The sequence below is a fragment of the Botryllus schlosseri genome, chromosome 15, assembly GCF_051294905.1.
Source record: "Botryllus schlosseri isolate E-star chromosome 15, Bs_hap1, whole genome shotgun sequence".
In the NCBI taxonomy this organism is placed as follows: Eukaryota; Metazoa; Chordata; class Ascidiacea; order Stolidobranchia; family Styelidae; genus Botryllus; species Botryllus schlosseri.
This window is the reverse complement of record NC_137250.1, coordinates 24,138,241-24,160,881: the sequence shown is the minus strand read 5'-3', so window position 1 is coordinate 24,160,881 and position 22,641 is coordinate 24,138,241. Positions and strand designations below refer to the sequence as shown.

At 41.2% G+C, this 22,641-nt stretch overlaps 1 protein-coding gene and 1 long non-coding RNA gene across 4 annotated transcripts in view; one reads left to right on the top strand and one right to left on the bottom strand.

Moving 5' to 3' along the window:
- LOC145457804 (RNA polymerase-associated protein CTR9 homolog) overlaps window positions 1-22,641 on the top strand; it is a 486,484-nt gene that overhangs the window by 7,891 nt on the left and 455,952 nt on the right. The gene's annotated exons all lie outside the window — the stretch shown is intronic.
- Window positions 4,917-20,788, bottom strand: LOC145457848 (uncharacterized). Of its 2 annotated transcripts, none has more exons than XR_013920980.1 (3): window positions 20,638-20,788; window positions 20,251-20,382; window positions 4,917-5,265 (listed from the first exon to the last, which is right to left on the bottom strand). It is a non-coding gene; the product is annotated as an uncharacterized LOC145457848 (long non-coding RNA). The 2 variants fall into 2 exon arrangements; XR_013920979.1 differs by lacking the exon at window positions 4,917-5,265 and adding an exon at window positions 9,817-9,964 and having other exon boundaries at window positions 20,638-20,743.

Here is a 22,641-nt window from a genome sequence, read left to right as displayed (position 1 = left end):
TATTCGTTACTTATTAAATTTTACCAGTGAAATCCAGTTCTGTGACATACTGATTATCAAAATATTACATTGTGAACGATCGGCATGTATGTAACAGAAAATCGTGAGTGATCGCTATGTCTGAGGTGTTATCTTGTCAGCGAGCGCGGGATTTGCAACCTATTTCACACCTTACGCCGGCTCTGTGGCAAACTAATTACCAAAATATTACTTGTGCGTAATTCCTATCTTTGTAACATCAAACCACGAGAGATGGCTATTCTGATGTGTTATCTTGTGAGTGGTCGTAGGATTTTACAAATATTTCACACCTTTTTGGAGTGTTAGTATGTGAACGCGGCTATCGTTGGTATTCGAATCGCCGTCTACGCCGGCTCTGTGGTAAACTAATTACCTTGCAAGTGATTCCTAGATTTAGCAAACTATTTCACACCTTTTTTGCTGAAAGTACGACATACCACCCGCAGTCTATAACCGAAAGTACGAATCACCGCCGCGTCCATAAGAATAACGATATATCATTGTCGCACTCACCGTAAACGTTGGGATTACTTCAAATTGGTCATATATAATAATTTGCGATATACCCATTAACTAAGGACCAATCACGTGACTATTTACCATACCTGATACATATTCAACACCGCGCGAGAGATGCCTATACTCGAAAGTACGATTCACGACCGCACCCATAAGAACACATGGTGAATCAGTAGAGACAGACGAATCACCACCACAGCCTATACCTGAAAGTACGAATCACGACCACGAGTTTTCAATACGAGTCACCACCGCAGCCTATACCCGAAAGTACGAATCACGACCGCGTCCATAAGAATCCATTACGAATCACGGCCGAGAGGGGGGGTTAGCATGCCACCACGAGTTTTCACGGCACCGTGCCGCCGCAGCCTATACCCGAAAAGGTAACCATGCCACCACGAGTTTTCACGGCACCGTGTCGCCGCAGCCTATACCCGAAAAGGTAACCATGCCACCGCAGCCATAAGACACAATGGCACCGTGCCACCCCCGCCATAAGACATAAGGGTCACCATGCCACCCCCGGTTTCTCGGCACCATGCCACCCCGCCCATAAGAGCCCCATGGCCGTTCGCGAGCGATCTACTATACTACTCACAGTTGATCAAACTTGCAATTTTGTCTGAGAACGCCGGTATCCACTTTGCGTAATAGGCAAATAATCCCAACGCCCTCTTCCGAGCTTTCTTGTTTGTAGGCGGAGGCAATTCACGCAATGGTTTCAATCGCTCCGGATCAGGCTTTATGACACCACGACCAACGCGGTATCCCAATATATCCACCTCTGCGACAGATGAAATGGTCTTATTGTGCGCATTCAGCAAGCGCTCAACATTTTTATCGTGTTCCAACTGTGACTGGCCTCCGACAGTGACATTATCGAGGTATGAAAACGTATCTGTCAGTTTGTCCGAATCGACAATTGCGTCCATAGTTCGTTGAAATGCTGGCACACCGTTCGTGACCCCGAACGGCAACCGATTGAACTCCCTCAATCGACCGACGGCTTCAAAAGCGGTAGGCGCTTTATAGGACTCTCGTAGCCCCAATTGGTGATACGCGCTCTTTAAATCAAAAGTTTAAAATACTTTGTACTTTGCCAGTTTCTGCACGATGTCCTCTATGCGAGGTAACGGGTAGGTATCGAGTACGGTAAACCGGTTTACAGTTTGCGAATAATCTATGCACATTCGCTTTTTACCGGATTCTTGATTGGTTACGACCAATCAATGGCTGAGCGCGCCATGGTGAACTACTTGGTCTTATAATTCCGTCTTTCGACAGCTTGTCAACTTCGGATTCGATGAAGGCTGTATCTGCAGCGCTATAACGCCTTGATGGCACGCACACTGGCTTCAAATCTGACGTAACGGACTTGAAGAGTTGTGGACATTTCGTGTTAGATGCTAGAACAGCACAGGTACGGTCCTGAGATGATATAACGAGTTCCGGGTCTTTGCCATTATACGTAAACACAACCCGTTAGTGTCGTTTTTGAAAGTCTTGACCAAGTATTATTATATCGCAACAAGTATTATATCGCAACAGAGATCTTTCATGACGCCTAGCGTGACATTTCTGTAAACCTTCCCGTTCAACACCAACTCTACGATGCATTGACCAGAGATGGATTCTTTCAGAGACTTTGCCGCCATCGTCACGCAATCTGTATAGGGCGACACCAGCAATTTCATCGCTTCCACTGTCCTTGGATTCATGTAGCTTAAGCCACTTCCAGGATCCACCAACGTTGACATACGCTCGTCTTTCAGGAATGTATCTATGATTGCGCAACGCAAACATCTTGGTGCTTCTTGTATAGCGCAGGACGAGGACGAACTATGTTTCGTGGGTACTGTTTTTCGAGTGGATGCATCCGCTACACTTTTGCAAACTTTCGAGTAGTGCCCCGTCTCCCCACATTTGTAACAGGTGGATGTGCGTGCTGGACAAATTTTACGGGCATGTTGAATTTTGTCACCACAAAAATAACATTTCCACTCGCCACGATGTACAGCTGATGCAGCGTTTTCACTTTCTTTGTCGGATGCTGCTTCGGATTGAACGATTGCTACTGGAATCTCGGCACCACCAGAAGACATGTACGAGGACGAATTCCTTTGTGCAATGTCCAAGGTTCGGGCCTTCCTAAAGGCACTGTCAATTGTCAATTCGTTTTCCTACATCAACCGCTGCCGTATGCCATGCGAAAGAATGCCGTTGATGAAGGAGTCTCGAATAAATCCGTCTCGGTGTTCAGTTTTGGAGACTGCGAGAAAGTTACAATCCTTGCTCAATCTGCGTAGTTCTTGCAAATATTCATCCAAACTTTGTCCGTGCTTTTGTTTCGTTGTCGCTAGCACATGACGTGCAAACACCTCGTTAGGCGTTTTGACAAATGGGTTGTCTAACGTTGTAATTGCGGCTTCATATGTCTCAGCTTCATCGATATACTCGAAAAGGACATATGATATCTTCATCAATATACTCGAAAAGGACATATGATAAGAAGTTTGCATAAAAATCTTGAGTTTTTCTATTCTGGCACTTCCTGTCTCGAAGGCCGCAAGATAATTCTCGAAAGTTCTTCGCCAATGCTTCCACTCTTTCTCTGACGTCGGGCTATTGGGTTCAATTTCCAATACCTTCGGTTTCAACGGCTTCAGTGCTTCAGACATTGTATCGTCAAGAACTTTAGTTCATTTAATTGTTGTGAGCACGAAACAATATTCGTAAGCAGTTTATTACTTCGGCTTAAATGAACTAATACCTTGACTACGATACTCGCAATACCAACAATTAAAGGTCAACTGCATCTTCAAAAAGACTTTCCCTTATTTCGTACATTATGTGGTTAGGAACGTGGATAAAATAATAAAAATTGCGAATACTCAGTAGTTTGGTCGAAATTTAATTTACAAATAGAAAAGCCATAAAACGGAAACTAAATCATTCAACCATGAAATGGCGTCATGTAACTGACACGATAAGTCCTGGTAAACAGAAAGTTATACCTTTTGGTCAGTTTTGAGATTGATTATACACTTTTTGTCTGTGGATTTGGGTCTTTCAGTGTGGTCATGAAAGCTGTTAAGAAGATCAGACATCGAGGTAGATGTCATGTAGCGTATGGTTGATACTCTCACACGTACTGCCGGTTCTCACTTCATATTCTTGCAACAAAAAAATTATGGAAAGAAGATGTCAGAGGAATGCTATAAACCTACTAAGGGTGGAGATCAAAAGTCCCGCTAAGCGGCTGGAATCGGTAAGTGGAAATGTATTGTGTCTGCCAGTATTGTAAGAGTGTAACTTACCGTTTCTTCTTGTACTTATATTGTTTGCACTCGAGTACATGTAGAAACAATTATGCCTTCAAAAACTATATAGTATAAGTGTAGTAGTCTGAAATAAATCAACTTCACTAATTGAAAAAGTAGAGGCTTTACTTACTGAAAATCGAGTCTATGACCACTGACCACTGACCAGCCTACTACAGAACGGTAACGTGGCTAACCAGCTTTTTATTAAAAAGGTATTCGTATTAGTCATTTTATTTACTGAATGGGGAGTGTCAGATATCCCTGACTGAACACCTCTGGTAGCATTACTAGCACTATATCGATTTAGGCTTTATCTTCGAAAACGAGTTTTCCAGGAAGAACAAAAGGTGGTACACAGAAGAGATACACGTTTTCAAACTCAAAATCATTCACTGATGAAGCTGTTTGAGCCGGAAAGCCTGCATGTCATGTCGGCAGCAAAAGTATAAGAGGATAATATCGATGATCCATTAAGATATCGTAATCTGTGTAGTTGTAGGCATACCTCTCAATATGTTGACATCTCAGTAGAGATGAAAAGGTACCACTATCACCATAACAGTTTAAATGTTATAGGTACTGTGTAATATTATAACTGTTCAAAACACAAAACAACCCTTATCAGATTTCATATGCATTTTTGTAGGATGCAGTTGGCAATCCTTCATTCTAATGAATCATTAACATACAACATTTGGTACACTGCCTTCAATCTGACAACATTTGGTATACTGCCTTCAATCTGACTGTTACCAAAACTTTGTAATATTCTTTTACCTGTTCTAGATTACTTCAATGAAAAAGTTGAAGCACTCATCAAAACAAGACCAGGAACGGCGGAGTTGACCAATTCTATTGAGATTGTTCATCCTGATCCACAAAACCTGATATATTTCTCTCCCTGACACAGTAGTGGTCCGGATGGGTTAGTTATGTTGCATTTATTATTTTCAATAAAACTATTCATTGACAAGGAAGCATTGCAAAATTGAAATCTCTTGAAAGTAGTCGATGAGAATTTTGATCAGGTGGCGGTAACAACGCGTGAGAGAGAGAGAGAGAGATATGATATTCTTTCTCGCCTGCACCATCGAGATGCTTTGGCGACGGAGTTGCGATACGGCCCCATGAGGTCATCTAGTCTGCGCCCCCGTTTTTTTTTTCTCCTCCATGCTATCCGTGATTGCTGAGCGCCGAGCAGGATAGCTGCGGATACCATTTTTCGAGTCTTTGGTATGACCCGGCCGGGGATCGAACCCACGACCTACCGCTCGAGAAGCCGGACGCATAACCATTACACTATCTCGCTCGTGCAGTAAGGATTCTTCGTTTCGTTGTTTTTACGTGGGATCCACAAGGCCAGCGAACAAAATTCCTCTACGCAGTGTTTCGTAGCTTCCTGAAAAGTGTAATTGTTGTGTTAGGAAATTATTTGCAGCTGACTCGACGTTTCATCTGAATTAGACTCATTCACTCCTGCATCGAATGAGGTGTAATAATTCTGTGGCCATATTCCTGTTGATATCTACAGTGAGTCATGTCCAATTCATCAACATCAGGACACACTGATTGAAGTGCTGTGATGCATTCTTCTGTCAGTTACTCGGGGGGACCTTCTTGCTGCATAAACTCTCCCTAATATTTATCATAAGCTGACAAGCTCCATACTGACACCTGTAATTGATAATACCAAGATTCCTAACTGAAAAGAGGTGATGCACTAACTCACAAATACCACTATAGACAAGCGGCTTACGTTGAACAAGCTATAGACTGATCAGTGATCATACTATAGATTACTAACCTGCTTCCGTTAGTCTTAGTCATGTATAATCACACACAAACGACCTATCGTTACACGAAGCTGCTAAGGGTTCCACTGATGTTGGATGGAGCGAATCAACACCAGAAACGCGTCTGCATTTCCACATTATTTTCGTAGGTAAGTGCAAAAGGTATACTTACATTCGACATCTGAGAACTCAGACTCATTTTCAATATCATTTGACGAATCCGTTACAAGCAAAACCTCCGCCATCAACTAAAATGATCGCCCTGCGATTGGGAGAACACAAACATCTGCGGTGGTGAGAAGAGATGTCATGTACCTGACGTCACAATGCACATTCTGCTTTTTCTGTAAACAACCCAATATTGAGACTTTCAGTCCAAATTACGGCAATTTCCGATTAGTTTGAAATACGTTAAGTCGGCAATTTCGGTATAAAAAATAATTCTGAACACGATTCCGCAAAGTTGTCTATGAAGATGCAGTTGACCTTTGACAACAGCAACATAAATGAAGAACGGTTCTCAGTACGCGAAACAGGTAGAGGTAGACAGTCTGCAATCATTACATTCCACGTCAGTACATTACGACGAATGATCTTTAACACAGAAAGGTAATCATAACAAAACTGAAGTCGGTACCAATTTGACACCAAACATACAACAGCCACGAAGTGTTTTTCTTCAGTAGATCCCTCAGCGGCTTTGTAAGCTCAGCGAGGTTGGGTGAGAATTTCATGAGTTGATTAGTCATTCCCAGAAACCTTCACAGTTCCGGAACATCTGAGGGAGCGGAGAACTTGGCAATTGCCTCAACCTTTTTTGGATCCTTGCCGATTGGATCCTTGCCGATGCCATAATTACCAACAACACATGTCCAATAGGGCTGTTCAAAAATAACTTTTTCTTCTGGATTCGAGCCATTCAGGCATTAAATTGTCAGGTTACCCTAAAAAACTCTGCGCACCAAATTTGGTTCAATTCTGTCAAGTATAAGGCTCCGCAGATCCAATTGAAATTTTTAATTTATAATGAAAAATAAAAAAAAAATTCAAATTTTTTCATCAGCCCCATGAAATTGTTGAGCTGTCTTTCAGAGACGATGCAAAACAAATTTGACTGAATTCCAACTAGTAGAAGCGGAGTTATTGCCGAACCTCGGTATGCGAAATATGCCTGTGAATATAGTGGGTATTCGGCATAGCCGCAATTTTATCATCAGCACAACCTTGTTGGCCAATAGGCCTTTTGCAGGACTTCGATCACGTGACTAGATACGCATAGCAACAACAAATTGGTTAGCAAGCTACTTTCTCGCGCACCTGCTTCAGTGCTAAATATCGCATAGTGTACTGTTGATTTCTGGTTGTAACCGTTTCGGAAATTTGTTGTAGAAGTCATCAGAGATTCACCTATGCTAGATGTCAATCATGTACAAAGCATTTCGAATGATATCGTCAGAATTACGCAGAAATCCATCGGTAACGTAGTCGTATTACGGTACTCAACTCTGATCATATGTACTTAAATTTATGCATTTGAAGTAAAGCGATTGGCTTATATTATGGTAAGAGTATTTGTTAGTTCAAGCAGTACTATTTGTCTGTTGTTGAGCCTGATTTTGGATGGAAGATATGGCTGAAGCAGCCGGGACCCGCAAGGATCAGGATATACTGTCTGCTGGTTTGGGTGCTGGCGTGCTGCTATAAAACAAATGTCGCTGAACACATCGGAAGTATCTTTTGGGAGAACCTGCCGTCAAGACTAAGCAAATCAGTGCACTTTATTGTTGCCTTATACAATCCCAATTTTATTACCACTACTTCGCAACTGCGATTGAAGTGGATTTGGCAAATCACACTCGATTTTGATAAATAGTTGATGTCACATATGTGCGATATTTAGCGACCTAAGGGAAGTAACTATCATATAACTCTTAGAGCAGCTCAAACGCAGTGACAAGATCGGTCATCCTATACCCAGACGTGGTCAACGTGGTCATTGTTGGGAACCGAGTAGAAGTAATGCCTTAATTTATACTCCAGTACAAGTAGCACTAATTACTTCCAGGACATGTCCAAAGTACTTCAAGTGGAAGTAGAAATGAATTTCTGAAAAGCGGTCAAGAAATTCGTTACATGAAGTAAATTTGGTTGAGGGTCACTTAGTTTTAGAAATTGATGCCATGTGACAACTGTAAACATAGCATGTTGCATCTTCTTGATCAACGCAAAAGGGTGATGACACCACAAATAAGTGCAATTTTCAAAAATTAATTTAGTTATCGTGGTACTGGGGCTATTTTGCCCAGTTGTTATGACAACCTCACGCTTGAAGGGGATGCAATCATGCGCCAAAGCTACTTTCTAGTTGACAAAATCCCAAACCTGACAAAAAAGTACTACCTAAAAAGTGTCAAGTAGAAGTGGAAGTAGCCTAAACTCATAATGACGCTAGTACTCAGGTAAAATAGTACTTCGTTGCTGACCCCCTCTGTGTATTGGCTCATCCAACTCAGAAACATCCTCTAAAGACGACTAACATTGTTTCTTTCGCATTGACTCCGTAATATTCTGAACTTATGATATTCTTTGATTCATTGAATTTACAAATAAACTTGCAAAGAAGAACAATTTATAAATTTTTGTGCATTCGATACCCAGAGCATAAGAAATAGTTGAAGAAAAATGGATGTTAACCTTATCAAGTTCAATAACTGCCGAGACTGTTATGCCTATGTATTTTCCTCTACCTCCATAGCCACTTGTCTAGACATATTCATAGCATCCACGGAAGAGCGCTTGTCTTGCTGTACACAAATGAAATATCATTTTCAAAGCAGACATCAACATCGGGAAAGAAGTTCAGGACAGTTAGTCAGTGGTCAGATCATCTGCTGACATTTTCTGTTGGCATGAAACCACGCTGATGCCTTTCACCGCATGACCAAATTTTATGTGGTGATAATAATTGGCTCCGGGTTGAATTCTTGACGAGGGCATCATCAATTTCTTAGTTGCCTATATGTTCGGCTTTCTTGGGATGATCCATCAGATCATTATTCCGTATGCATGTGGTATAGCCATATGTCTTGAAACTCAAGATATTTGCACTGTGCCATAGAGTGAAGTAATCCAATCCAGGCAATCAATCAAGTAATCCATAGGCCCCGGGACAGTTTGTTTCACCCTCAATTGGAGCTGATGATCATTTTCCTTCGGGTAGTGGCACTTGGCAGCATGACAGAATGATCAATAACTTGTAATATAGGTGTAGAGGTCTAAACATTTTGAATTGTTTAACTGAGAAGTCATACAATAGCTTGGGATATTTAATATATATATGGTATGTCGAAAGATAATTTTTATGATGCCGTACAATTCGAAAGCGACAATATTTGATTTTTTCTTATCCTGTTGAATTCGATTCGTTAATTGTCATTGAATAATCATGCATTATATCAATTCGTTTCATTAATTTTCGTTGAAGAATCACGCAGAATATCAAGCATATGTATAGAATTCATGTGTGGATCACTTCTTATCTATGGGTTTGTACCTTGGTCATCATGATTACTTGGCAACGGCAAATTTTTACTGCATTTTATTAATCTAGTGTTTTTCTCCAATCTCTAGTGTTTTTTCACGACATAATCTAGTGTTTTTCCAGGAACCTAGAGTGGCAACACTGCTAATGTACCAGACAAGGCCGTGAATATCTTAGGCCCCGAGTCAACTAACGGAAAATGTGAAACAACTATTTCGGAAGTTGAGCCGCAAAGTGGACTGTTTTTAGTCATTTTACTCCAGTATTGTAAGTCTGAACATTTTAAAAGTGTCCTCCTTTCCCAATTCCCAAAATAATAGCAGCCTGAAAACAAAACAACTTCGGAAGCGTTTTGCGTGAAGTATTCCCGAGACTGAACTGAAATATATAGAATTAGATAGATGACAAGCGCGACCGCCGCTGCATTCTACTCAGACGTATATCGGTGATTCTCGGGTGAATTTTCCTTATGTTCCGCAGACTGGCTGACGGTATGAGGTACAAAGTTCAGCGACAACGACATGGTTTTTCTGCGTTCTTCATTATAACCTCCGACACGCGGCAACTATGACAATCGACGCGATTTGGCTATGCAATATAATGCAGTAGGCTACACTCCATGCAAATGACAAAATTATTTTATTATTTTCTAGCTATCAGTTGAACTCCATACTCTGGTAATTGTTAAGAAGTCGTTTCCCGTGCTCAGGCATATCAGTCGAGTCCACGAGCACTATTCCGCTTCTGTGGTATACTTTCGACGACTGTAAAATACGAATTCACATTTTGAACTTTTAATCCTTCACACTGGAGTTTCCGAACCGATTCCGAAACAGTTACCGTAACTAACACTGTTCACACTGCGTATAATTTACCGAAATATTTACGAAAACAGTTTTGTTCATACTGAAGGTGGTTTTAGCAATACTTTCATTCACATTGAGCTCTCTTACGGTAAATATATCGTAAATTTGCTCCAGTGTGAACATGGCTTCCTAGTGTTACGAAACTACCGACTGGAGGTGTTACAGAGCGTTTCAGCTACGACGTTGCGATTCGGGGTAGTATTGTAGCGCCAAGTCGATATAATATACTGCCTTTTGGAAAGGATGGATAAAGGTAGAACTAACTGTCTGTCTTTGAGAAGGTCACCCAACGATGGTGTCGAAACGACTTGAAATATATGAAAGGCATACACAGTGAAATGGAAAGTGGTGGATAAAAGGAATACACACTAAATCAGTGGTTCCCAACCTTTTTCGGCTCGTGGACCCCTTGGCCGATATTTGAGCCGAAATTCCCCCCCTAAGAAAAAGTTGCCCGGATACTAAAAAGGTACTTTTTAACGCACAGCCATTTGTTGACTGAGCAATATATGCCAAAACGTATTCAGATATGCCAGTGGCGGCTCGTCCTATAGGGCAACTGGGGCATTGCCCCACCTAAAATTCTGTTCAATAACAATTTAACCATTTATAGACGCACAGCGCTCAATATATACCGAGATCACAGCGAAACCCGCGTTCTTCTTGTGCTTTCGCTTACAAATGCCCATACACAGCGAAGTCTCTGCGAAAATCGAATTCTCTTCTGTGTTTTCGCTTTGTGAATGCCTAGCCGGGGCTTGCCCCGGTAGCGCTCATAACAAGCTTTCACTATCTATTCTCTCAAAGCCGCGCACAATTAAGAAACGGTGATTTAGTCTCTCCTATTCGTAAAATGGCCGAGCAACCGGGGCAAATATGCCTGGTCGCCCCTAAGCTGTGATGTAACAATCGTATCTATATCTGAACTCGGATACCGTAATATGCGTTGAGTCGACCTTTGCTGGTATAGGTCGATTTTGATGGTGCTTCACACCATGATAATTCTTGAAACTTGGTATGTCATGTCGTGATGGTGGTATTTAACACTGTCCTAAGTTTCAGGGTTTCTACTCAAAGTTTAGGGTAGTAATTCCGTTTCCAAAGTCGAGTATGTGCTGATCCGTCATGTATCGCAAACAGATTTTACTCAAAAGCCGGTATTGGTATCCATTGATTTTGACGATGTTCCATACCGAGATCGGTCATGACATTTGGTACGGTAAGTCTTAATGTTAGTATCGAACGCTAGCTTGACACTGAACTATGTTAGTGGTAATTTCGTTTCTTAAGTCGAGTGAGAGCTGACTCGTCATTTATCGCAAACATATTTCACGCAAAGCCGGTATTGGTCTCCATTGATTTTAACGATGCTCCTTAGCTAGATTCGTCATGAGCTTTTACATGGTCTGTCTTGATTTCAGTATCGAACGCTGTGTCAAGTCTCAAGGTTGGCCTTGGCACTCAATGATTAGGGCAGCAATTTCGTTATCAAGTTCGAGTATCGTAGAGATGTGCGCTGATCTGACACTTAGCCTACCTAACGCATTGCGGATTTCACGCAAAAGCCGGTGTATCTGTGTTCCATACTGAGTTAGGTGATGATATCATGAAACAGTTTACTAACATCCTCGGTTTGCATTCAAATATTTAGTTTTATTTTATATTCTCCAATGTCAATTTCACCCTGAAATTGTGGCCTTCGGGCCATTTGCTCACAATTACAACCCCCGTCAAGCGCGATAGCTGTTTCGTTTTCGATGGCGGCTAACAGCTGATCGCTTGATCAGCCTATTCCTCAGTAAATTTTACGCAAAATTCGGTGTTGATCTGTTCGTAGCAATTTTGACAGTGTACCATACCGAAAAAGGTCATGAGGCTACTTCTCGATGATTTCGTGTAACAGTGTACCAAGTTTTCGGCTTTCATCCACGTATTTATTCGGTAATATATTTTCCGCAGGCGATTTTGCAGCAGACGTATAGACCGTAAGCCGTATGTGTCGTGTGACAGTCTCCAGCCTCAAGGCCAAAATCTCCCAAGCTGTACCGGGACCGAATTTCCGAGGCTGCTATCCGTAGTTCCTCAGAATGATGTTTTGGATTCAATATGACATTTCCTTGTCCAATCTATGAGATAACAATTGCGTATGTGTCCGAACTCGTTGACCTTTCCAGTTAGGCATACGCAATCTCTCGATTTATAGTCATTTCCATTTCTGCAGATAAGTAGTCAGGTCAAGTGCGAACATGAATCGTGTTGAATCTTTGCTCCGTACGCCGTTTAGGCAGCTGCCTTTAGAGCAAAAATTAGAGGTAAAGCAACTATAGGTCCGTATCAGCCTAGAAATTGCCCATTGATCCAATCGTACGCCGCAGGAAAACGCACTCGTGCCTTTTCTTCAGCGCATTTCGATAAAAATGAATGGCTTACTTATAGCGAGGATAAAAACGCCTTGTTTTGCTTTTACTGTCTTTTATTCGACAGTGCCGGTACCGGAAGCAGTGGCTCTTGTTGGAACAAAATTGGTTATCGCGATCTGAAGCATTTGTCAGAGCGTGTTAAAGCGCACCAAAAACCCCAAGTGCACATGGCTAGTGCAGTTAATTATAAATTGTTTGGCAGAGTAAATGTAATGTCGCAGTTCAATGAAAGTTATCGCGTATCAGTCTGCAAGCACAATGAGCTTGTAGATAAGAATAGGCATGTTCTCTCTCGGGTGATTGATGCCATTAAATTTATTGGAGTTCATGAATTGCCCCTTCGAGGCCACGATGAGAAGGAATGCTCTCTCAATAGGGGGTATTTTTGGATCTAATTAAATACACGCCTTCCATGGATAGCATTTTGCGCGAACATCTCGACACCGCGACAGTAGCTAAGGGTACCTCAAAGACTATTCAAAATGATGTGCTTGATTCGATATATCACATCTATCTACAGCATTTGTTTACCGAGATTGTTGACGCTGAATTTCTATCTATTCAGTCTGACGAAACAACTGACATTACGTGTTTGTCACAACTAGTCGTGATTTTTCGGTTCACGAAATTTGCTATGCCAGTCGAACGATTCCACAGCTTTGTGGCTGTTGACGATCGCACTGCTGTCGGAATTTCTTACGTATTAAAAAAAAACATTACAGCCCTATTCAGTTGAGTCGAAACTTATTGCGCAAACCTACGACGGCGCAGCAGTCACGAGCGGATCGCGACATAGCGTACAAGTTTTAATGAAAGAAGTTTACCCGCATGCGCATTTTTTGCATTGCTACGCGCATAAGCTCAATCTTGTAGTGAAAAAAATGTGCTTAGGAATATCTTCTGTCAAGATATTCTTTGCAAATCTTTCAGGGTTCTCCTCCTTTTTCTCTGTTTCGCCAAAGCGATCTGATATATTGCGCGACATATGCAAGCACCGGTTACCTAGATGCGTATCAACACGGTGGAACTTCCAATCCAGAGTTGTGCAACGAGTGTCAGATAGTAGGGTGGAGCTTCTGGAATGCTTCTCAGTGATTGAGAGCTCTCCTGTCTGGGATGATACTTCCATACGTGAAGCGGCGGGGCTTAAACGACTCCTGGAAGACGAAGAATTTTTGTTCTTTTTGAAGCTTTTTTGTGACATCTTCATGCACGTCGATACACTGTACAGCACTTTTCAGTCGCGTATGGCCGATGGTACTACTGCGCAAATGTGTATTGCACATTTTTGTGAGGCAATTTCGCATATCCGGGAGAATGTACACTTCGCTGGTGACACAGCGCTTTGACGTCGTGGGATAAGTGTGCAAAACCTGCTTATTGCGGCTTACGAATGTTGCGATATACTGATGTCCCAAATCCAAAATCGTCTGAATAGTGACCATAGTTCGTTACTTTCGCCCTGTTAAATCCGAGAAATTTCCCTGCCTACAAAATTCATTTTCCTTCTGAACTGCGCAGCGTGCCTCGTTATTACCCGATGATCGACATTGCTCGGTTGGAGAGCGATTTGACTTGTTTGTATTCTAATACATCCTTTTCGGAAGTTAAAACCACTAGTGAACTTTCAAAATTCCTAGTTGAAAATTCGCTTTCGATCAACTTTGCTACAGTAACTAGCTTCCTGAATATCATTTTGACCACCCCGATTTCATCCGCGGAATCCGAGCGCAGTTTCAGCACATTTAAACGTATCAAGACCTTTCTCAGAAACAGGATGGGCCAAGATAGGCTTAATGCGTTGGCTGTTCTCTCGATTCACAACGACGTGGTTCTGGGAATTCCAGATTTCAATAAACTCGTTATTGAACATTTTGCTAATAAGAAATCACGTCGCGCACAATACTTACACAAGACATAAATTAATGCTGGTCATGGGCAGACGACTATACACATCATGTTCTTTCCGAATAATTTCAATCAAGTGAGCCCAGGTAACTCAACCATGTCTATGGCTAAGGAAAAGTGAGTGGTTTTCATCCTTATTACTCGAGGCACACTGACAGTTAATTTACCGATATATTTTGTTATGGCTATGGAAAAAAAGTGAAAAATTCATCAAGATGAAATATTTTTATTCATGAAATTGTTTAATGCGATATGTGCTCGCATTTCAATTTAACACAATGCTTGGATTCCTGCTTGAATGATGGCAGGCAGACTCGTAATTAATCTTCCATGGATAACAGCTGGCTTTTTATAATGTTTTACGTTAATGGGTGCCACAGCTTTGGTTGCCTATCCCCTGGTCGTAACGCATCAGGATCGTGTACCAAACACTTTCGGACGGGCTTAGAAAAACGAGGGCAAATCGATTTGACTCGCTTTCGGGACGAGAATCCTACCATATACAAATCGGGTCGGAGGCGCTGCAGCACTTTACAGAATTGCTGAGCATGGAACGATTAAAACACCACAAGGTGTCATGCGAATGCTCTTTGTAGGTAGGTAGTTGGTCTGTGTATGTTTTGGTATAGTCTCACTCGGCGCTTGCGTAATCTCTACCACGAAATCATAACGCATGCTACTAAGGATACCCTGATGATTGATTCGTGGCATGGGAACGATTCTTAGTTCGCGTACATTTTGTAAAATAATCATTTGAATAAAAAACAATGAATAAAACATTTGTTACCGCACTTCAAGTCACGCCACCGGCAAACCTCTCGCGGCACCTACGTTAAAAATCATTGTTTACGGGAAATTCATGTGACCATCATTAAGTTACTTTTGAACGTTGAAAAACGCCACTGTGACGTCATATTGATAGCAAGTCGCTTGCGGCCCTTGCCCCCCCCCCCCCACCCGATATTGTCACGAGCCGCCACTGAGATATGCCCTAACTATATTGAATGTGGACAGCATTACACTTTCGTAAAGTACCGCTGACAACTTCCATATCAATTATTTGACACTAGGTGTATTGTTATCAGTGGTGGCTTTTGGTGTGGTCGGTCGCCCAGGGGCCCTTGGTCGAAGGATCCCCCATCTTTGGTTCAAGTGCTTTTTCAAGGATTATAGCGAATAAACGTGGAAATCCGTGTACCAATCAAGAATATGATTCCGTTCAGATGGGTAAATCATCAAATCTCTGCATTTGTTAGAAAAGTTCCATAACCTGAAAATCAAACCTTGACTGTGTTGGCTTATTACTAATGTCCCCCGATAGCTTGCCAAATAAATTGTGGTCATTAGCCTGCAGCAGTTGTATCGCTGTTTTATTATTTCACGCTACATGCCATACATCTTCAACATGAAGACATGAGATATATTTAATTGGTTCACATATTTTATAATTTTACAATGTATAATAAAAGAAGGCTCAGGAGCTGCAACAATTCAACATTGAAGCCTGCTTCAAAACCGTGTTACAGTGTCATACACGTGAGTGACGTAATTCAGGTCCATATGGCGCATTTATTTAGGTTGGTAATAATAGAAACGAGGGGGGGGGGTCTGGGGGTGAAGTCCCCCCAAAGCTGCGATTACATACTTATAGGGCCATGAGAAGTCTCGCCCAGGACCCCCCCAATAGTAGGGCCACCACTGATTGTTATCAAAACTTTATCTAAATCAAAAGAAATTAGGTAATCACTTTCCGTTGTTCCGTCTGTTTTTTACTTGTCGGGTAGCTCCTGACTACAAATATATCACCAAATTCGCTTTTGCGATGGCCTTGAGTTGAATCAACGAATTTCGTGTTTTTCACGTTAGCAGAGATGTTGGCATAAAGGTAAACATTTCCCCAATGGCCTTTTTGTGCTGAATTCCCCCCGACTTTTCCCTGCCTGGTAGCAATTTGGTCGATAGGCCCAGCGACATCGTCTCACGCGCCTCACTTTTTCAAGGGGTGGAAGATTATAGAGGCATATAAATATATATTTAGCTAAGAATCCGCCAAAAGTGACCTTCAAAGAACTAGTTTCATACTTTGCAGTTCTAACAGAAAAGTCGAAAAATGTTGCGAATCCAGTGTATCTTGCGTTACAACGCTTAAGCCAAATTCCCCCCTAAAAGTTTCGAAATTCCCCCCAAGGGGGGAATTCCCCCCCGGTTGGGAACCACTGCACTAAATGAAAAGTGGTGGAAGATAACACAAGCACGAGAGATTAGGTTTTATGCTTTATTCTGACTGGTTTCCACGAAATAACATCGTATCGGGTTAAAAAGCAAGGGACGCTAGCTGCATGCAGAGTGTGTGAATTCTCCGCAATTGTACAAAAAACATTGCCACTTCTAAAAACTGGTTAATGAACAAACCTTCTCCATCGTTGGGTTACGGAAAGAATGAAATCCTAATCACATTGTAGTACCGCCTTAGTATATATATTTTCAATCTCCACTATCTATTTATTGTGAGCTAGTAGGGCATATGCTGCCACAGATTCTCAGAAGTGACGCATCTTTTGATTTAGGGAAAGAGTAGTAACCTATACATTTTAAAAATTGGGCGTACAACCAAGATCTCGCAAGGTTTTGCTATTATCAACTTAATATAGTGATTCATTTGAAAGCAATGAATTGGGCAAAATCCTTCTGCAGAAGAAAGAACAGGTTGATGATTATTACCAAACGACCATTTTTCAGAAAAAATGGATGTGTTGGAGCAGCCTAATTCTAAAATTACCAGACAGACAGGGTAGTTAGGACTCGACATGACTCGAGTCATTTTTCAAAATGCGTAAAATGACTCTGAATCAATTTTTGCACGGATTCCACTTGTAGTCGAGTCATTTGTGCATGACCAGAACCAGAGAGAGAGAAAATCTTTATTCGTAATTCAGGGCTGTGGAGTCAGAGTTTTGCTAATTTTAGCTTAAAGGAGTTCGAGTTTATGAAAATGACCCTGCTCTAACTTTTTTATTGTGAAAAAAACAATTGCTTTCAAAGATATCTTTAAATTACTAACAATACCGAAAATAGGATTTCTATGTACCATAAATCACTGTTATTAACGATGTAGTTGTATAATGACGTATTTCGTAGCAGATTCCATCATCATCATTGGTTTATTATTTTTTTTTCTAGCACTGTATTTTCCAAACTGTACAGAGTCAATTGTACCTGTTTGATGCGGGTGTGATCAGACTAGTTGACCGTCAAGGTCGTATCGATCATTCCTATCTATTACCGAATACCGTGCATGCATATTTTCTGTACCGCCATCATTGCCGTCTGTTGTTATGTATTTTGGTTGGATGAAAATAAGTACTCTCTCCCTCTCTCTCTCTCTCTCTTCGTATGACTTATTGTCACTCGATTTCTTGCATTTATTGGAGCCCGATTTCTTGCATTTATTGGAGCCCCTATTATAAATACGCGCGAGTTACTGAATTGAGTCTAGCTATATTCGCAATTACGATATAACGTGCCGTCCAACGTGCGCTGGCAGCGAGATCGTCGGCGATGAAATATTTGCTCAAAATGATGGAGGTATGTTCATCGAAACCTTCGAAATTGCTATGTGTAAACGCCGAATAATCCTTTCCGTGCCAAATGTGCCCAGTGGTATACAGAGGGGACCGCCAATATATATGCAAGTAACATATTTATTGATCGCATTCTTTCATCACCTTAAAAAAAAAATTGTGCGCTTTGCGCGACCATGGATTTTATACCATGATACTGTGAAAGAGTAAATACATCGTCTGGTTTTGTAAAATGGTTGTAAATATAACCAAACGCTGCTTACCACCTGACAAAATTGAAAATATTTGAAGTGTAGCTTAGCTGCTTGGGTCGAACAAATGATTAAGAACGATTGCATGTCCTAGTCCTTGAAAACTTGAGTAAGTGCATGCAGACATATGCTATTTGACTACTTCCTACATTTCGTTTGCCCAATGTGCTTGTAATCAGTATACTGTGTAATGAGAAAATTTTCAAGTTACATATCTGTATTAGTTGCGGACTCATACACAAGAACTAGTTGTAGTTGCGGACTCACAAACAAGATCAACAGATTGTTTTATTGACCTTTTAATTATACAGAATTTGATATCGTCATTTTACTTATAGCCTACAGAATTTGATATATGTCAAGTTTGAACGATTCCTACATATGATTTGAGCGATTTTTTTGGCTTACTCAAGTAGATCTGATTTTCTCTACTTCGTAATATTTTGTGATCTACTTAATTACTTTTCGCTATTTTCAGTTTGTCTCGCTATTTTCAGTTTGTCAAGTAGAAGTAGTTTAATATCCCATAAGAAAGATAGCCTGAGGAATTTTGGGCGAATTACAATATTTATTATTAACGTATAGGGCCTACCAATCGCGCAAAGTGACGAAACCGTATCCTATACAACTTCTATACGTATTGCTCTTCACCTAAACTTGGGGCCTTAGCAGAAGGTTAGTAAGTACTTCTACTCGTACTTGAGTAGGTTTTTTTCGTCGCTACTTCTACCTGAGTAGCTTTCTTGACTACTCTGACCACCACTGGAAGCAACACGGTGTGTCACCAGCAGTGAACCACAACTTCAGTGTTGTCAGCCAACAACTGCTGCTATTGAACGTTCTTTCTCCATTAATGGCAAGCTATTACCCGAGAATAAGGACAGATACGTTCTACCCGATAATGTAGGAAAGTATCTTTCGTTGTACCACAACAAATTTTAATTATTTTTACCATAATACGTGATGTAACTACTGGAATTCTTCATAGGGCCAGATTTCGTTGAAATCTAGTTTTTTCGGGTTAAAATTTGTCAGTTTTTAAGCCAAAAGCGTTTAGTACAATTTTAACATAATGTGGGAAAATCTGCATACGTGATGAGAAAATTTGCATACGTGATGTCAAAGTCAGATTTCTGATTTTTTTTTAGGTCAAAATTTTCCAATTTTTAGGTAAAAAAAATATATTAGAGAGTGCCCACGTCATAAATAAAAACTTATAAAATATTAAAAAAGGAACGATATTTAGAAATGCAGTCTTTCGTGGTAATTGCAAAAAGGAAGGATATTTAGAAATGCAGTCTTTCGTGTTGTTGCCTAGTAGTGAATTAATACGTGCTGTGCTACAATGAAACAATGTTTCATGCCGTCTTTAATCATATGCCTGCATATGTTTAATGGTTATATGATGATCATTTGAACGTCACTGGAGCGTATAATTTTCGAAACACTATTGGAGTCGGAGTCCCCTTGAGAAAATAGTCGGAGTCGGCACGTTTGAAAACTCGAAAATCGGAGTTTGAGTCATATCAACATTACCCAACAAAAATGTAACAGTGAAATGTGACATGCAAGGTAGACGGGAGGCTCGATATGACAAGGTCTTCAGAGCCAAGTCACGAAGAATAGTAAAGTCACCGCATAATTGGCATTTCGTTTATCAGTCCTGATACTTGGAAAATAGGACCTGAAAGTGTGCATAGCTCAGTGGTTGAGAATGACGAAAATTGAGTATATTATGAATGGTGAGCCATTCTGTATCAATCGAGCGCAGTTGAAAAGAGGGGATTGTACCGGATTGAAGTGAAACTCGAAAGTGAACACAACGACAATAACTCGGAATCGCGTCAAAACACAATGCCTCGGGCTCGAAGGTCTACTGGCTGACTTGGACTCGGACTTGAGGCAAGTGGAGTCATTTTCAATACACCACCGAGTCGAGTCGTAGGTCCCTATGCAGGCCTGCCCGAATTGAATTGATACATCTACTTCACACCGTCAGAATAAATTCGTCGTTAGATTTTTACCCTTCCGATTCCATCAACCCCATCTAACGACGAGAGTGTTGCTCTTCGTTCCATGAATCTTCCTGTGGCCGAGTTGAAACTATCGCCAGCGTTGGTGCGACTGCGAAGCTGACCCAGAGATTTGGAGCCGAACTAAAAGGAGGATATCTTTGATCCAGGTCAACATAACACGATCATTGATATTCCCGAACGTAGTTTTGATGTTTCAACCCTCAACATTTTAGTATCCTTCATTTCAGTCTTCTAGAAACCGTGATGTCGGTTTTGGCTATAAATTCACATCATCTATGCATTAGTCACGAACGTCAGGTTTTGTAAGTATCTATCGTTTGCCTGTAGCGTGCGTCTATAGTGGAAAGCGACTGAGTGCTTGTTATACTCTCCTACCTTCGTAGAAAACGTCAATGGTATCTCAGAGGACGAGGCGCAACCCATCGCGACGCTGACTCGAGCAATATACCTATCAATAAAATGTATTTTGCCTGCTTTTTATTTATCGAAGGATTATTATGACGGAACAATGAAACTTGTTCCATAACGTTGATCCAAAGCGTCGCGGGCTCAAGTCCGACCGACCGCAATATAGAAAATTATCCTGCTTCTTTACTTTTTCGGGTAATGGAAACATTTATTTTCCCCTTCCTCCTTCGAAGAAAAATTTGGATTATGAATAAAATAGTATTTAAGTGACCAATTCTCTAATTATTTATTACAGCCGTAAATACTATTTTATCCAAATCCAAATTTTTGGACGGCAATAACTCCGCTTCCGCTCGTTGGAATTGAACCAAATTTGGTGAACATCGTCTATATCAGTGGTTCTCAACCTTTGTCACCTCGCGGACCGGTAAAATTTTTAAAAATGTCTGGCGGACCGGTGCACTTCGAAAATTGAAATGAAGCCAAAATTTAAAGTATGCAACCGTTTTTTGCAATTATATGGTGCTAGAGCAGCGGTTCTCAACCGGGGGTACGCTGAGCATTTCTAGGGGGTCCGCGAAGCCTCAAAATAGTTGATAACTTAATTTGTATTTTTAAATTAAAAAAATCATCAGGCAGTTTCGCTTCATTACTAGTAAAACTCCAGAGCTCACATCAACAGAATGGCCGTCTGAGATAAAATATCCTACTGTGCAGATTTATTTTAATTGCTAAATTGCCAATATCCTATACTGATACAAACATTTTGCTGTTTAGAGCTGTGTTCTTGGGGCTTGTGGGGGAAAAGTTGGACGAGTATGGTCATGGTCAATCACGGTGACTTCGAAATGTTTACAAAAATCCATTTCTCTTGTGATATACATAACCATTTATTTCATGATAACTAGGCTCGACGTCACATGCTCATTAAAAAAATTGCTCGTCAATTTTAGTGCCGTTGCGATCATACACAAATGTGTCGTCGGAAGCGTTACGCGTTATTATTACATTCGCCACCACCTATATTTGTGGAAATAGATTTCCGGCACTCGTTCATATCAAATCGAAGGCGCGAATTTTCAAGACACGACCACATATTTCAAGAAATGCAGTTGCAGAATTCGCTTTGAAATAATGGAAGTCAACCCAATTTCTACATGAAGAGTAGGCCTACATGATCTTATTTTCAAGAAAAGTTATTTTGTTGCTGTTTATCCACAAAGCCTACAGTTACCATTTGTACAAAACAAATGACGATTGCACCATAATTGAGCTACATTTGAACTAATATTTCGTGGGGGTCCGCGGGTCCGTGACGGTCCGAAAGGGGTCCGCAAAGACAAAAAGGTTGAGAACCACTGTGCTAGAGAGTGACATTTAAAGGGTTTTGATCGTAATTAATTATCTTCATGATAGCATCCATGTGATTTTATGGTAGTCAGTCTGCTGACTCGAGGTAAAATTGCCTTATCCTGATAAACGTGCTATACCGCCGAGAGTCGTTTACAGTCTTTCGCACCGAAGGCCGTGGGTTTAACCGACCACGCCAACTCGAACTAAGCCGTGCTACCTTGCTCATTGCCCACTTCCATCAGACGCATACGCTACTCTGGCAACTACGAATACAATGTGTGCCGCAGGAAAACACCTTGCGGCAACTATACCGGCCATCCGGAAATCCGGGCCGCAAAAGCACTTCGTTAGCCCACCCCCAAACACGTTGGTCTTGGTCCCCCACAGGGAGATAAGCCAAACTTCCGGGGGATTGAATCCCAGAACCCACAGTTAGGTGGATGTTTTCAAATGTACTTGTGAGCACATTCATTCTACTCGGTGTAAGCAGAGAGTTTATGTAGCTCAATCGCGGCAAGACCGAATATTATCGATCATTCATGACTGAATCGGTTTTCTCGCTGCCGAATTTTTGGCACACCCTTCGGAGTTCCATGTTAGCCTATACTTCATTAGGGG